The sequence below is a fragment of the Hylaeus anthracinus genome, unplaced genomic scaffold (genome assembly GCF_026225885.1).
Source record: "Hylaeus anthracinus isolate JK02 unplaced genomic scaffold, UHH_iyHylAnth1.0_haploid 12001, whole genome shotgun sequence".
Lineage (NCBI taxonomy): Eukaryota > Metazoa > Arthropoda > Insecta > Hymenoptera > Colletidae > Hylaeus > Hylaeus anthracinus.
This window is the reverse complement of record NW_026534348.1, coordinates 6,636,504-6,652,816: the sequence shown is the minus strand read 5'-3', so window position 1 is coordinate 6,652,816 and position 16,313 is coordinate 6,636,504. Positions and strand designations below refer to the sequence as shown.

At 38.2% G+C, this 16,313-nt stretch overlaps 1 protein-coding gene and 1 non-coding gene across 2 annotated transcripts in view; both read left to right on the top strand.

Moving 5' to 3' along the window:
- Positions 1 to 1,537: 1,537 nt before the first annotated feature.
- The window catches only part of LOC128891132 (uncharacterized), a 24,322-nt gene continuing 9,546 nt past the window's right edge, over positions 1,538 to 16,313 (top strand). The window contains exon 1 of the mRNA XM_054150364.1: positions 1,538 to 2,142. The gene's annotated coding sequence lies outside the window, so the exon portion shown is untranslated. The remainder of the gene's footprint in view (positions 2,143 to 16,313) is intronic.
- Positions 15,906 to 16,024, top strand: LOC128891485 (5S ribosomal RNA). The gene has a single exon (XR_008460837.1). It is a non-coding gene; the product is annotated as a 5S ribosomal RNA (ribosomal RNA).

Genomic DNA, 16,313 nt, shown 5'->3' with positions numbered 1-16,313 from the left:
AAAAAGGCATCATTTTTACGTGGAAACGTCATCTGATAAGGAAGGGCACGACGTGAAAACGTAAGGCATGAATCGACGAGAATGCTTCTAACGTGATGAGAATGTACAGTCTGTAACATAAGAGGGTGGACGCGATATTTCTGGACGAAAATTAGTTTTATACAAAAATTGATGCAGATCGAAAGTATATCTAAAAATCTAACACGCTCTTACTTAGTAGTGGGTTCAATCTCCTCCATTTGCAATTATAGCTTCGCAAAGTCTCGGCATGCTGTTAACTAATTTTTCTGCATTGGAGACAGGTAGCGTCCTTCATATTTTTCTAATCCGATCCACTAGCGATTTCAAAGTTGTACCGCGTCTTTCTTGAAGCATCTGCTTCGTAATATTTAGCCCAAATATTCTCCAATCTCGCTGTACGTGAGAGATCAGTGCTATCTTCAACTATTTCTTCGACCATTTTTCGGAAAAATTGAATTTTAACAAATTTAATCAAAACTTACGTCGCAGTATGGCAACATGCGTGCCAAAGATAAACCATGCAAATTATAATTGTAATACTATGTAAAGACATTTTGTCAACGAAAACTGCCGCGAACAATCAAATTTGGCTTTATTGCCCCGAAAATATTTCGTGATTTATTACGAGAGAGATTTACGTTTCGCGTAGAGTGATAGAGACGACAATGAAATTTTTAGAAGGAAATCAAAATTCAGCGCACACTAATTAACGTTTGCAAGCGTAATGATTTGATCGAGTAGCGCACAGCCGGTCCGAAGGTGATCGGGATCAATCGGGGATCTTCGGTTCCCCACTCCTCTCTACGCCGCGGCAGTCATGCTACTCGATCCAACTAACCTTCCGAGCGGAAAGAAGAGCACCCTATCGGCGCGACCGCTGCTCCTCAATCGGTAATTTATTAATACAAAGAACTAAAATCTGTCTTGTTAAAATCTATCTTAAAATCTATCTTGTTCTAAGATATTTTGCAAATAATAACGAATGATAATCAATAATAAAACAATTTGTGATTATTCGAAAATTGTAAAAGTATGTAATCTTTTGACGACGTTACACGGCAGTCAATTGTATCTTATATTGGTTTGTCTGGAAAATCCATGCCGATCGTTGATAAGTGGTACAGGTCTGAATATATTGTAACGTTTGAAAAGAAATAACATGTGTACGTCCCTTAAAAGGCGGAAATGGTGTGAAACAAAATGGTACTTACATAATTCAATAAACATATATCAAGATTCAAATGTGGCTTTGAATTTTTCTTAAAAATTGCCACGAACTTTCTGGACAACCCAATACGACGCTATTTCTATTTGTACATTTTACGACGAGATGGCTTCGAGTGGAAAGGGTTAAGTGCGCCGTACACGCTTCTTTTGGCTAATTCTGGCGGTAAATAGTGTCGCCGAACCGTTGGCGTCAGCGTCGTGTAAACGATCACGCGACTGCGCGAGTCTTCGCGCGCGCCGAAGCACCGTTAGCTTATGACCGATACACAGTTCGTCAGTGGTGCGCCAACAACCGCGCGGTGAATTTATACGCGTTTTACGGTCGTTTTGGTTCACGATTGCTGTCGCCTTTCGTCGGTTAACTGCGAAGGATCGTTGACCAGTGACAACGACGACGTAACGTTGAATCACTAGGCGACGACGTTTCGGTTTTGTGAAAAGTATTCTACCGAGTATTCTACATCGAGTGAATTATTTGAAGAATACTGGACGATTCTCGTTTCATAGCGAGGCAACACGCGGATAGACGTCAGTGGGTGAAGAGTGAGCCACAGTGTTTTCTCAAGTGTTCAGCGTCGAAAGTAATAAAGCGTCGAGTAGTTCAGAAGCGCTGGAGCGATTAGATAAACTTCTTGTAAATCCTGGAAACCAGTGGCACATGAAATTCCGTGGAAAAGCAATGCGTGGAAATCGGACGTTCCGTCGATTTACGACTAGCCATTGGTAATGCTTCTATTTGCAAGGCACGGCCAAAACCGTATCTATGACTATACAACATATACGCAGAGTCAGTCGCGGCATGGCGCACGAGCCGTTCTCAACGTTTTGATGGGACTGATCGAGAATAAACGGTGGATAAGCGGGAAATTATGATGTTCATCTCCGAGTGACGAAGTAAGTACGACACATTTGTACATATAATATAACTATAATATGTATGTATTGGGTTGTCCAGAAAGTTCGTGGCAATTTTTAACAAAAAATTCAAAGACACATTTGAATTTTGATATATGTTTATTGAATTATGTAAGTACCACTTTGTTCCACACCCTTTCCGCCTTTTAAGGGATGTACACATGTTATTTCTTTTCAAACGTTACAATATATTCAGACCTGTACCACCTATCAACGATCGGGATGGACTTTCCAGACAAACCAATACTTCTACAGGGTGTCCCAAAAATCTTGGAGGTCATTGAAATGGGTGGTTCGGGAGGTGATTTGAAACAACTTTTATCTTAGCGAAAATGTTGTACGAGGCTCCGTTGAGGAGATGTCAACGGAAAACACTGACCAATCAGAGCGCGAGTATGCCGATGGAGCGCTCGCGGTAGCGTATTAGCGCGGCCGCTTAGCGCGTAGTCTTCGCTACCACGCCCGCTCCAACGGTATACGCGCGCCCTGATTGGTCAGTGTTTTCCGTTAATATCTCCATAACGAAGCCTCGGACAACATTTTCGCTAAGGAAAAAGTTGTTTCAAATCACCTCCAAAACCACCTCTTTCAAGGTGTTACAACATTTTTTGGACACCTTGTATATACAGGGTGGAGGTGATTTGGAGCAACTTTTTCCTTAGCGAAAATGTTGTCCGAGGCTCCGTTGAGGAGATATCAACGGAAAACACTGACCAATCAGAGCGCGAGTATGCTGGTTGAGCGTAGGCTACGCGCTGAGCGGCCGCGCTCATACGCTACCGGGAGCACTCCATCGGCATACTCGGGCTCTGATTGGTCAGTGTTTTCCGTTAATATCGCCTCAACGAAGCCTCGTACAACATTTTCGCTAAGGAAAAAGTTGTTTCAAATCATCTCCCGAACCACTCCTTTCAACGACTTCCATTATGTTTGGAACACCCTGTATTACATTTCATTTCTCGACGGAAATACCGACCTTGCACGCATAGCGATGCGTAAGCGAAACAGGCTACTCTTGGTTTTCTGTTAACGTTTCTCGTGTAGGAAGCTGTGTAACGAAGTTTCGTTGCCACAAACATCAGGCCAGAAGATAATTCTCTGCTGAACCGCAGTTTAACCCCCCCAAAGCTTTTGGCATCTGTCATACGTCATTCTACCCGTTTCGACGTGATGAATACGAATATCAGTTTCGTTCTCGACGCAGATTCTGAATCTCCGAAATATTCCCCAAAAACTTTAGATACCACACATTTAATTCTGCCTGTAGATATTGACGAAATAAAACTAAAATTATACGCATTAGCCTCAAAATACAAAGTGTCCGAATATTAAAGTAACGCGAAAATCAGACAATGTTTTGTTAAAATCGTGTTATTTAATAACTACAGTAAGTTATATAAATAAAACTTATACTATTGTTTACTAAACCTATACGTTAATATAATATTTGATTATGTTGTTTTGCTTGTTCTGTTAGAAACGAAGTTATGATGTGATAATGTAAAAATCTCATAGTGTCCGAATATTAAAGTTACTCACTGTATACATATGTCGCCATAACGGCGTCAGTGGAGTGCACAGATCGAATATTTGGCGGTAAAGGGGCTAAATACGTCCAAATACCAAGCTTTCGTATGCTGTCGATTATCAGTATGCGAAGCAAGGATAGAGAATTTTTGTATAAAGTGGTCAAACTGAAATGGTCAAAATGGAAAATGAATTTGATGCAATAGGACGAAGTTTGGCCAGACTGGTTTTGTTTTCACAGCTGGCATCCGCTCGTGTCGACGATCCCTCGTGCTGAAGAAACGTAAACAGTGGTGGGGATGTCTCCTGATCGCGAATCCGATCAACAAACTTTATTAACGTTGACTCCCAGACCGATACTCGTGGAACTTTCTACGTATCGTTCTAAGTATCGTGGATACTTCAGAAATCCAAAAACAACTCCTTAGAGTTAATTGTTAACCTATAATTGTTTGGAATGCATAGTGGTGATATTAAAATGCACGCACTGGGGAGAATTAACTTTTCATTGTAAATCAGTAAAAGATACATTACTCTGGTACCTTTCTTCCCGTGGAGGATAAATAATTTTTTATATGATTTATGCTCCAAACTGCAATTATTTATTACATTTAGTTTAGAAGTTATATTCATTTAATTTCTGATAACATCATATTTAGAATAAATACAATTTATGAACTGTTTTTCTGATAAATTATATTCAATAAAAACACGGTTATATTTTATACAAAATCGCAACGTCACGAAAATCATAATCTCCCCTTTTTTTTCACGAAATCGATGCGATAGTTGATAATCAGCAAACTAAGCGAGTCGCGAACTAACGATGTCCATCTTTTATTCGTTACTTGAAATTGTTGTTCAGAAGAGGATTTCTACTCATCTCCGATTCAGATGTTTTGCGTCAATTCGGATGACACGTCGTCCGCCAATTTATAAACAGCGACTGCAAATCCACGGCGATTGCGAAAAAACGTCGTTATCGAGTTTGTTTCGCTGATTATCGATAAGATTCGCGTCACGAATGAACGTCGAGCGGCTTATTTGTCCACCGGTTGAAACAAATGTTTTGAAAGATCGTCTGCACATCGTCTGTATTTATCTCCCGCGCGAACAAATATATTTACGTCTGATAGCCATGACGCGTGGCGCAGTACTTCGCCTTTCGAAACGCTTTCTTCTTTGGTATCGGTTTCTTCTTCATTCGCGAGCTGAATTATAAGACAAGCTGAGAACACTGGACTAAGGAAATAATAATGTATTTTTACTTGAAAACGTAACGTGTCAAACAAAACTATTCAGTTTTAGCTGATATTTTTGCGAACTACACGAATGTTACGACCAAGTTCCAATTTAAACGGAAATTATGCTATTTCACTTGGACAAAAATTATTTCAAAGTCATGTCTTCTTCAATGGAACGAGGTTCTTTCATTATTGTGAGTTTTCAGCTAACAAAAAGATAAATTCAAGGATGTAAATATATTGACTTTCGAATGACTTCGTAAGGAATTATTCTTATAAAATCAATGAAAAATCAATTCAAGTTATAGAAAAGAATATGAAGACAGAACTAAAGGAAGTTCTATAGGCTAGACGTAAAAGATCAGTTCTTCGTATGGCTTCAAATTTTGGTTTCAGTGCAAAGAAAAATTGCGAAAGAAGCTAATGTATCAGAAGATGTATTTTCGTAAATTTATTCACTAAGAATAGATAATTTGATTTTTGACACCAGTGGAATGTGTCATAAAAAAAAAAAAAAAAACGTCGTAGTAGGATTTGTCTTTCGTTTTTTCCTTTTCTTGTCTCCTTTTTCTCTCTTTCTCTCATCCGTTCTTCTACTTTTTTCCCCCGTCTAAACGACAGAATGGATTCCAGTGAAACTTTACACCAAAGCTTTATATTCTCATCTCAAGATTTGAATCGATTTTTAACAAAATCGGTCCACGACCAACCGTGTGACTACTTCTCGCAGTTTTTCGAATTTAATGATACGTCGCATAAGGTCATTCGATGTAATAAATAATAAATTATTGAGATCATAAAAACTCGCGATTACCACTTATACCGTACGTAATTAAACTATGAATTTGAACCAGGTGAACGATTCGCATTGATTTTTTCTGTTGATTCGATTTCTTGTGAAGTCATAAATGCATGAACTACTACATTGAATGACCTTGTGTAACGGGTCGTAGAATTCCTCTTTAAAAATTCCATCGTATGAATAAATATGTACAGTATGTCCCTCAAAAAAGTTAATTTAATTTTAAAATCCCTGCCTACTATAGCACTTACAAAAAATTATTTACATCACAACACTTTCCTCATCATACGAAGTAACATTCATAATAACCATTTGCTCATATTTTCAACGATTTTTGAAATATCAAGCCTTTGCGCTCGAGGTCATTTTTTTTTTTTTAAGTATCTACCAGCAACTCGAGATGCTTCTTAGCATTCTATTGCCACGAATGCTATCGAGATTTGAGAATCAGGTCACCTTTACCGTACCAACAATCATTCTATTGACATTTCGAGTTCCAAAGAAATTAAACCTAAAAAAAAAAAAACATTATTGCTGATAGATTTGCTGCGTGAAACCTAATGGTGACTGAGAGTCACCTCTCGAGTGCAAAGGATTAAATCCAACAGACTGTATTTAGATTTGAGGAACATCCGAAATGTTATTTCATAAGGAGTCCGATTTGAAATTAGTTTCGTTGCGGATGGTTGGGTTGTCCAGCAAGTTCGTGCCAATTTTTAAGTAAAATTCAAAGGCACGTTTGAATTTTGATATACAGGGTGTCCCAAAAGTCGGGGAGGAGCCGGAAATTGGGGGTAGCTGAGACGATTCTGAACAACAATTTCCTTTGCAAAAATGTCGGATGGGGCTTCGTTAAGGAGATATTAAGAGAAAACCCCGACCAATCAGAGCGCGCGTAGACCGTTCGAGCGGCCGCGGTAGCGAAGCTACGCGCTGGCGGCCGCGCTTGTACGCGAACAAGTGACCTCGACGTGCATCGAAGGACATTGACGCTGCCGCCTAGCGCGTAGCCTTCGCTACCGCGGCCGCTCCAACGGTCTACGCGCGCTCCGATTGGTCGAGGTTTTCCGTTAATATCTCCTCAACGAAGCCTCGGACAACATTTTTGCAAAGGAAATTGTTGTTCAGAATCGTCTCAGCTACCTCCCATTTCCGGCTCCTCCCCGACTTTTGGGACACCCAGTACATTACATACGCAAGAAAACTTTAAGCCATGGAAACGAACTTGAATGACGTTTCAAGGTCAACATAATACAGGTCCGATGAATTCGTCTTGAGATAAGCTATGTGTCTAGCGTGAAAAAAAACTACGTTTCCGTTTAAAAAAACAAAGGTGACCTTCAAATCTCGGAGGCGCCTCCACCTAGAAAAAAAACAGTGTACACCATCGAATGTCCCCCTTCGGATACAGCATGTTTCGTTTAAACATTTCTTTCCAACGATGAATATTTTGCGAGATAATCGCGTGGAAAGATTAGAACGAGACACCCTGTATTTATTAACGAAACCCGTGTTGGAATTGTCCCGCGATAACACTTTCACGGAATGACGCGCGCACCGCGGTAAAAATAGTTTCTCAGCGAACTCGTCGTGTCAAGAGGAATATTCAATAGTCAAGAAGCAATCTGTTACTTTTTCTTGTTCCATCTGCAATGCACGGCCTTGCCGTGGCCTCCTTCCCCTCTCTTTCTCTTATACACGGTTCGACCTTGCTTACGACAGTCATTGTCACGGCACTCTACAACATACGAGTGAACTGCAGGCATGCAGTCAATGATTTGCACGTGAAAAAAACTCGTTCGATTTCGACCTGCATACGTCATATCTCGTTTGCTATTTTCATGGACACCTTGCCTGTCGTTGACATCGTTTCCCTCGGTTACGGTGCGACCAAGTGACAGGACCACACATCGTTGTTTATATTTAGAAATATACAGGCTGTTTCGTTTAAATCAGAATGGTTGTGCAAAAAAAAAAAAAAAAAAAACTATTTTCACAACGAAACTACCAAGAATGTTTTTACAAAACGTTATTTGGTACAAAATTACAAATTATTCCGAGTAAATAATTTCGTTTGTGAAGTGCTGGGGGAAAATATTCTTTTTTCGAAAGAATATATTTAAGAAGAATTTCGTATCTTATCGAGATGTACAAATTTTGTTTAAGATACTTTTAGTAACAAAGAAAAATAGAGAAATGGTATATGTAGCCGGTTATGGGGGTCGAAAGTGCCTTTAGACCGATTTCGATTTCCGATGATATATATTATATTAACCATTTGATATTCGACTATTTTTTAAAGTTCACAACAAAAGTTTACGAATTTTTTTCGGATTTCTATACAAAATTTATGTTTTACATGAAATTGATATATGTTGAAAATTTATATTTTCAATTAGATTCTTAGTTATTATTATACACAAACTAAAAAGTTGTAATTATGATACCTGATTATGTAAAAAGAATTCTAGGATTATAGAGATACCGTGTATAACTCGCGCTACAAGAACAAAGACTGAAGTGAACGCTGATCATTGAAAGACTAAAGAACTGTTCGATTGAGAAGAGTCCTGATAAAATCGAAAAAGTTCTATGATAGACTTCAGCATGCTAAAGATAGTTTAAAATGGTTCAAAAAATTACCTAATAGTTCTTTATTATTAGTTTAATTAGTTACTGTTAGTTTAATTGATCAGGAACTGCGGAACTGTTAAAAATGAAATTGGAACTCTTAATTATTCACGAATAAAGTGAGCTAGTAAAAGCAAAAGTTTAATTAGTAAAACTTATTTTCCCGAACGTACTTCTTATTATGCATTTTGCGTTCCGAGTCTTCTTTAAGTCGTCTTCAAGAATAGTATAGACGCATAAATTAAACGTTACATGCATAATAAGGATAGAATTCACTATACACAATTTATCACCCAATAATGTTCATTCATGTCAACTCAGCTTGACACAAGTAACCTTACGTTACAAATTTAGCAAGTTTTGCGCGAGCAGTGAGTCATATTTGTTGCTTCTTTACAAATTTTTCGCGCATGGCATGTTATGTAACTGCTCGATGACGTACATGTGCATCAATATTTGTTTGTAATAAAAGTGATTAAGAAATTGAAAATGTCGTTTACTAGTATATTTCCTATATTTCTGTCATTAGAAGTTTACGATTTTCGGCAGACGTTATTTCAGGTTTCGGTTCAATTTTTCGAGCAAGATATGATTTCAAGATAATATTGTTATATATGCACGGTATTTCATCTAACTTGAACACCTTAAATATATCGCTTATTTTGTATGAAGGCGCCGATACGATGATGGACCGAATTTTATTCTCATGGTAACTTTTTTCCGAGATTTTAAGGACATCGAAATGAATTAGGAGGATTAGACAAAAACGAATTTGGATATATGATTGACTTTTTATTTGGATACTAGCTTGGCTGCTCCCCGCGGTTTCACCCCCGTGAAATATTATTCCTATTCACTAGGTGCGATAATTACTGTAGCGTTTATGTAAGTATAATTAGGTACTTCATAACAGGTGAACGGATTTAACTAGGTGTAACGTAGAGATAGATTTTTAAATGTAAATATTAACGGCGAATTCGGTCAAATGACCTACAAATTCATTTCTCCGTGAATTATTTTCATCTTTCATTATCTCCTAAACTATGGGACCAAAGAACAAGCTGTAAATGCCAAATTTTATCTTCATGAAATTTCCCGGATGATAAAATTATTCTTTTTTTTTTTATCAAGATTAATGTATCATATCTGCTAAGTACCCCTAAAGTTCACCTGACAATTTTCACTTCATTTTTAACATAAAAAACATTATTGTGGTTTAAATACAAAATCATGTCACTGACTTTCTTTTAGGTCTGTCGATAACCAATATTCTTGTATTATATTATTTTCGGGTATATCCAACCATTTGTATCGGTCACACAGATAAGAGTCAACATGAGTAGTTGACAAAAAATATAAATGGTTTCTGTAAAATTTGTTAAAAATAGGAATGCTTCGATATGGCCGCGTTCCGCAAACCTGGTGTCAAAATAATTTCACCGATTTCACATCCTTGAGAATTGGTTTTTCATCGATAGATTAAAATATTGAATTTCACCTGTTTGGACATCTGATGCAGCTGCTCGCGAAACTGCGTTCGTGAATAGAGCTTCGAAAGCTTGTCACCTTGGCCGTTCCTGTAGCGTAGGTATTCGGTGCCTGAAATCTCACCCCTGTGTTTTGTAACAAAGCAATTTCCGGAGCGGTCAAGGTCCTCGGTTCATGGAATTGAAAAATACCCATACAGTTCAAGGAATAGCTTTTCCGTGGCTGGATCGTACGGTTCGGGTTTTCCCAGGATGGAAAATGTTGCGTCTCACGGCTCTGTTTTGCCGTGGCACCGTTGCACGGCGCAGATAAAATCGGATCTGGGTTACGAGATGCGAGTGAGTCAATCTTCCACGACTCGATGCTTCGCAGAACGTGGTTTTTTTCCGTCTTCGAGTTGTCGTTCGCCACGATTCTATATTTCATTGGATACAGTGTGGAACTAAATGATGGCCCCAACTAACGTTTTTGGTTATATTTAGCCCTTTGCAGTTGGGAGCTTCTCGTGGCTGACCTACCAGCAACTCGATGGCACTTGTACGCGAAAACACGAAAACCGAAAACGCCCGATATTACATACGGTAACACCCGGTACTTGAACAACGTAAAAATTGAATTATACCGATATTAATTATATTTGCGATAAATACATATTTATTATTTTTTAATATCAGCGATGTCATACTGCAAACGACTAATTGCTGTTCTATTTCTCATGAAATATATTTTGATTTTTACTTACAATTTCACCTGATTTATGGTACAAAAAAAGTGGTTTTTTTTTTTCTCCTTTTCACAAGAAACGCTGCCATTTTGTTTATTTCCGATGAAACAAATAAGTGGAGGTTCCGACCGTAGGTGTGACGACATAGTTTAATAAACTTTTTCGATTTTCTTTTTTTTTTTTTTGCACACATGCATACTATTTTGTAAATAAACGACCAAATGTTTTTTACCAAAAAAAAATTTATTTATTCATTCGATTTTATGCGATAGTTCCTGAGAAAAAAATGATTGAAAATATGCTATTTTCTTGTGCGTTCACAGTGAAATGCCCCTTTTAACGAAAACTTCATCGTGAAGCGTGTGCACGCCCCAGCCGGCACGTAACGCGTTAAGTTTTACTTCCCGTTCTACCCACGCAACAAACTTCGGGAAACCCTCCACCATTTCAGTTCGAAGACCCTTGGGATCCTCGACCGACCTTTGAATGCGCCGACGTTTGCGTTAAGGGTCTGTATGTAACCTTACCGATGAGTCCGCCAGCAGGCCTGGGAAGAAATGCATTCCCTTCCCATTCCCCCCTCTCTATTCTACCTTCTCTCCCTTTCCCCGTCCGCCATGCCTAGCAAAAGGCTGCTGGTTACTTCTAAAACTTACATTTCGGCCAGTCATTCGAGAACAGACACCACTGTACGACGCGGTGCCTCGCGTTTTCCATTCCCGTGGAATTTGTTGCTATTCTCGTAACCGGCGCGCGCCAATCGATGAATGGCTTATCTTGCGTAAGTCACTAACGAACGCGATCGCGATGTTTGGTCTGACTCAACCTACAATGTCTATGACGCCGGCTATGACGGAGCTATTTTTTCACGAAGCATTCTCCCGCCAAGTGGAAGTGGAGTAGTTGGAAACCATTGGTGCCGCAACGCAATCGTATCTCTAGTCGTCTAATTTCATAAAGATGTCGGACACCGCACAGGTGAGCCATCGTTAACGCCAGTTCAAATTTTCAAAGTTCTTCTCGTCGTCTTTATCGCAATATATTACGTATACAGGGTATCACAACCGAACCAGGCTCACTGAATCCATTTTCCTATTGAGATGACACAAACAAATATTTTACGTGCAACTCGAATGATGCGTCACTTTAGATTATGTATGCCGTGCGAAAAAAGTATCGTACAACGCGTTTTCATTTAATCGCTATACAAGTGTTTGCTGTATGTGAAATCTATTTACATAATTTTTCATACAAAATGCCATTATTATTTGTGATCGACTTTGTTATTTATTTTCGTTATAATCTGAAGAAAATAGTTGGTCTTTCCTTCATATCGTACATAAACATACAGTATGTATTACACCCCACATAGACCAGGTGTCCTGAATATCTCATTCAATTGTGATGATACGATAAATATTTGACAAAAACTATTTAAATGATATAGAAGGGCTCATATATACAGGGTGTCCCAAAAATGTTGCAACACCTTGAAAGGGGTGGTTCAGGAGGTGATTTGAAACAACTTTTTCCTTAGCGAAAATGTTGTCCGAGGCTTCGTTGAGGAGATATTAACGGAAAACGTCGACCAATCAGAGCGCGCGGGTACCGATGGGGCGGTCGCGCTAACGAAGGCTACGAGCTAAGCGGCCGCGCTTGTACGCGAACATGTGTCTCAACGTGCGTCGAAGGCCATTGGCGCGGCCGCCTAGCGCGTAGCCACGCCTACCGCGGGCGGTCCACCGATATACGCGCGCTCCGATTGGTCAGTGTTTTCCGTTAATATCTCCTCAACGAAGCCTCGGACAACATTTTCGCTAAGGGAAAAGTTGTTCCAAATCACCTCCCCAACTACCCCTTTCAAGGTGTTACAACATTTTTTAAACACACTGTATTTTTTTTTTCTAACGTAATGACTTAATTTTGTAACATTGCTAACATTAGCTAACATTGAAATGATATTTTACTTGAAAAATTTAACTTAACCCCTCTAAAAATACATTTCAATACATTTCTATTCAATTCTTAATAAGTGCACTGAAAGTTACACCAAGTCCGCTCGCTTCTACAATACTATACGAGTTGTTTTGGTTTTATCGTATCCCTTTAAAAAAGTGCCTTACTGGCTGACGACAATGCGTAATTCCACTTAAACACAATTTTGTAAAATATTATTTGGAATTCCACGAAGTATCTTCGACTATTTGGCAATTATTTCAATCTGTTATAGAAAAAATGACAATATTCTATATTTGTGATTAATGCTTGGTGACGAACGTGTTAACCCTTTGCACTCGAGGGATGACTCTCAGTCACCACTAGGTTTCCTTTAGATTTAATTTCTTTGGAACTCGAAGTGTCAATAAGCAAAGGTGACCTGATTTTCGAATCTCAAATTAGAGATCTCATTTTCGAAGTAAATCTAACCTTAGCATTCGTGACAATAGAATGCTAAGAAAGCATCTCGAGTTGCTGATAGATATCAGAAAAAAGGGCCTCGAGTGCAAAGGGTTAATTATCAACAAAGCCAGAGGATATCTAAATTTCAGTGAGATTCAAACACATACTCCAGAATCTGACTTGACATGGAAATGACCCAACTCTGCGATAAACTCGAAGCTGTCGCACATGCCAAGCAGCGAGCGGTTGTCTCTCCGATTAGATTAAAGCCCGAAAGAATTCAGCGATCTTGTTGTCGACTGGCAACAGTTTACATCATAGACGATAATCAACAATCGGTGGTCAACGTGATTTCCTTTAGCCCCTAAACTTATCTCGTAAAGGGAGCATCATGGCTAGCGATGACGCAGCGAAGGTCAATTGTGGCGCGTGTCATTTCTTGGCGATGAAATCGTTAGTTTTTGTCTCGATGATGCAACCAACGAAGAGCAAATTTCTTATCTAAATAAACATTTCAAATAAAAGTTTCATTTCAGATAACGACCAAAACAGCAGCAACTACTATTTATCCATTTCTCGTAGAATGGAAATCGACGTTTGAATTGTAGAATTTTTAATATTTCTTAACAACCAAAGAGCCATTTAATAGTTTAATTGTTTTGAAAATAAATGGAAAGCTTACTGCGTAATTATTCTTTTTTTTTCGTTTATAGATGATGGATTCTTAAAGATACGTAGAGTAATTCATTTAAATGTTATCTTTCTAATACAGCGTTAAGAAATTACCTGTTCCTGTCAACTTATCAGTTGTTTTGCGATACCTTTCTTGACTGTCTCTGTTTATTGAGTTCGAGTTAGCCGTTTAAAAAAACAATATCGTGTAAATTGAAAGCAGATCAAAACATAATACTCCGATAGTTTAAGCAGTCATTTAAATTAATTTATTTCAACGTAAAATAAAGTGAACTACAAATACAAAACGAACAAATATAATGATATATTTCGTACTTATAATTTGGTTTTCGATAGATATTACTTTTCTTTCACTTGTTTATTTTTGTAATTATAAAAATGCTACACAAAAGTTATAGTGGTTTCCAATAAGTGCGAAGTATGCGAATGATATGAATACCTATTATTTTTTCTTTTAAACTCAAGGTACTATGAAACTATCTTTAATTATTTTCATTTCGCGTTTACAAGAAATTAAAAAGAAGTAAATTTGTTTTGTTATTCAGTAAACATTTTTATGTGTTATTTAACTTACTACCAATTAAAATACTTTTACATTCAGGTCTAAAAAATGGAATTATAAGAAATGGGGTTTATCAATCGTGATAGAAATGACGTATAAATAAAATACGGGTAGGTTCGGTGTTACATAAAAATTGTCAAAAAATCTTTTATTATTTTTGTTATTTTTTGTAGCGTCGCTGCATGTGCCAATAATTTTTCGACTTACCCTATGTAAAAATGTTCGTATTCTAGCTGATGTTATAAGCAGACAATTTTTTGACGTTGTCCTTGATTTTGTTGCGCATTTCGTTCTGGTCGTATCACCGCAACGACAAAGACGTCCGTGGCCTTCATTTCTCTAGGTTTTCGACGCAAATAATGTCTCTAGTGAGTTGTGTCCCTGCTCCATCCATGTACCCATTCCGTTATCTCCGTGTGGTGGTGACGGCACGCGGAGCGCAGAGGTTCCTATGTCGCGTGCCAAATATTTCTCTCGTTGGTTGCGTCAGAGAGTTTCGAGCATGTTTGCCGTACTCATGCAACGTAGTATACAACGGACATTTACCTCGATCTCGACGTGGTCGGTGATCTTTCGTCTGTACCGCTGCAGAGCCGTAATTAAAATTTTGCACTCTTGGTAAATTAAGGAGCTAAGTATATCGTTGAAAATGTTGCGTTAAATGCAAAACAAATCACACGGTCCACTAATATTTTTGTGTTAATGTAACATACGATGCTCGTATCAATCGATAATACAAGCTCTATATTGAATGGATTAATACAAAAGCTGATACTTTAATCATTCCTTTTTGTGTAAGATTAACGAACTTATAGTGTTTAAGTAAACGTAAGAAATGTGTTAAATCTACATTTTTTTGATGTTATATATTAACACGTAATAATTCGTTAAATAATAAAACAAATGTCTCGTTAAAAAATTAACGCAAATAGTTAGTAATTTTAACGTAATTGTTATGTTAATTAATTACCCATTCGAATAGTTCCACGACTAGTAGTTGCGGCACTGGTGTCATGCGAGCGGACACGTGCATGTACGCGACGCCGACGCGCGACGCTACAACTCACGAAACGCGCAATGCCGAACGCCATTCCACGCGCCACAAACGCAAGCACAATGCAGGTCGATGACATCCACCCACCTGCACGCCGGGAAACGTGCAGCATGCTTTGGCTTTGATTCGTATATCTACGGGATATATATGTACGGGATAAAATGATAGCCATCCCATAGTTCATGCTTGTCCCATTGCGGTCCTACTAAATGGAGACATGGGTGTCGTACTGGTGATAATTAAATCCCAAAGAACGAGCAGAGATACATAATATGCAAGATTGTGACAGATAAACAGGATTGAATAATTCTTTTGTGAACTTTAGATATATGTTTAGATATATGTGTTTTAATGTAATGTTTTTATGTACAAATTGTATTTTACATTACAACCATATGCTAAGCTAATCGCAACAAGAACATTCCTCGTCGGTTCTCGCCAAATAAAATGGCACGGTGTGTCGACAAAGGGAATGTTTAATAAATGGCAACAACAACATTGTGAATCAATCTTTCCGACAGAAACTCGTTCAATAGAAAATAGAATTTTCTATTGGAGTGAAGATTCTCGTCAAGTAAAATGGCATGGTATATCGACAAGGGAAATGTGTAATAAATGTCAACGACCATACCACGCATGCTACACCAGTTCTCGTCCGATCACTGAAGTTAAGATGCGTTGGGCGCGGATAGTACTTGGATGGGTGACCGCCTGGGAACACCGCGTGTTGTTGGCACTTTCCTTTTTGTCCCTTTACATTTTGAGTTCATTTTTATAGTTTTATTGCGAGCATGACCTCTAAAGTAACACCTTTCCAATTCGAGAGCCGCAATTTTCTTTTGAATGGAAGATTATGAGGGCAATAACAATTCACCATAATTACACTTTACTAAATAAGTATATGACTCGATCAGTATTATATTGATTGTAATAGAAAACGGAGTTTGCAATTGAAATGAAGGTTCTCGTCAAGTAAACTGGCATGGTATATCGACAAGGGAAATGTGTAATAAATGTCAACGACC